General features: G+C 40.9%; 1 protein-coding gene across 1 annotated transcript in view; it reads right to left on the bottom strand.

Annotated features, from left to right (window-relative positions):
• Window positions 1–405: 405 nt before the first annotated feature.
• LOC139763854 (phenoloxidase-activating factor 1-like) overlaps window positions 406–1,630 on the bottom strand; it is a 22,299-nt gene continuing 21,074 nt past the window's right edge. Inside the window, exon 8 of the mRNA XM_071690240.1 lies at window positions 406–1,630. This exon is cut by the window's right edge and continues 340 nt beyond it. The gene's annotated coding sequence lies outside the window, so the exon portion shown is untranslated.

Here is a 1,630-nt window from a genome sequence, read left to right as displayed (position 1 = left end):
TGGAGAGTGGCATAGATCGCTCTATGGCACCTGGAGGATGCAGAAGTCTTTGCATCCATAATACAAGCTTCCCAGAGGAAACCAAGTCTGTTGGGCAATGGCTAGGAGTGTCAGTCATGGTGTCACACGCCAGCCAGAAGCCTCTGGACTGACTAGACAAAGAAACCACGACGGCTATATATACTGTAAACCTCTGAAGCATCTGGCTGTTAGGAGGTTCCAGAAATAATTCACTTGATTGTTTGACGAGTGTAAATGTGATGGACATTTTTCTAACAATTCCTTTTCCACTACTTTGACTGTTCTGCACTTTTAGAAGAGTAACAGGTGACAAAGACTTCAAGACAACCTTATTACTTTTAGTGTTGGCTATTGGGGAAGTGAAGGAGCATAAAAATGTCATAGTATTTCCCATCTGCGGTTTATATTTAATCAAGAGGACATATACAATCGTTTTAGTGTTGAAATCAAAGATCATGACTGTACCACTTGTATTTCTATGTGACACTCATTACAGTGGAGTGCATTTTGCTTATCACTAAGGCCATACAAAATCCTTTTCTAGTACCAAACAAACGGTAAATACTTTCCGTTTACAAACATAAACATATCCATGTTATGGCAATAATACTCAGTCGTTTAGTTGTTACACTGACTGGTGAAAATATACGTTCTTAATATGATATTCCTAACTTGTTGTTCTCTCAGGTGTACGCTATGCCATCACACTCATAATTTCTCCTGAGACAGCTATGAATGGACATCAGATGGTCTGGATCAGTCAGTGCACACGACTCCGCACACCGGCCAACTGTCTCCCGTTTGAAACTGTCACCCACCTTCGGTCCCCACTGCCGTCATTGGCCTTAATGACGGTAGTGTGTTCTGTGAAGGTGTCGTCATAACAAGCGAGTACATTCTGCTCTGGGTACAAGCAAAGCCCGAGTGACAGTGGCAGAGGAAACACCAGGTGTCTGGTTCCTGCTACACACGGGGAGTTTGTACACCAACCGGCGTTGATGCTACCACAGTCAGTACACACGTCATTAATCATATATCATTTAGTCAAGAAACACACATCATATACATCAATCATCAAGAAACACACGTCACTGATACATCGGTTATCAAGAAACACACGTCATCAAGAAACACACACTACTTATACATCAGTTATTCAAGAAACACAAGTCATTCATACATCAGTTATCAAGAAACACAAGTCATTCATACATCAGTTACCAAGAAACACAAGTCATTCATACATCAGTTACCAAGAAACAAACGTCTTCCATAAATCATTTATTTAAGAAACACACGCCATTAGTACAGCAGTTATTCAAGAAAGTAAATCGAAAGGCATATCTGTTACGTACACCTAGAGCTACACACAGCACCAGAACAACCTGTGAACTGTTCATTATTGCAACAGTGATGATTTGCTGATCAGTAGACAATCCTGAAGATATTCTAACTCTTTTTCTACAAGTGATCTAAGGTAAATTCACTCTTTTATTTCTCTTCTCTAATTCACAAAAATCCGCCAATGCAGAGTCGGTGGCCAGAAGGAGAGAGAGAGAGAGAGAGAGAGAGAGAGAGAGAGAGAGAGAGAGAGAGAGAGAGAGAGAGA

Source organism: Panulirus ornatus, chromosome 1 (genome assembly GCF_036320965.1).
Source record: "Panulirus ornatus isolate Po-2019 chromosome 1, ASM3632096v1, whole genome shotgun sequence".
In the NCBI taxonomy this organism is placed as follows: Eukaryota; Metazoa; Arthropoda; class Malacostraca; order Decapoda; family Palinuridae; genus Panulirus; species Panulirus ornatus.
Note: the sequence above shows the minus strand (reverse complement) of the source record. Positions and strands in the feature narration are given on the sequence as shown.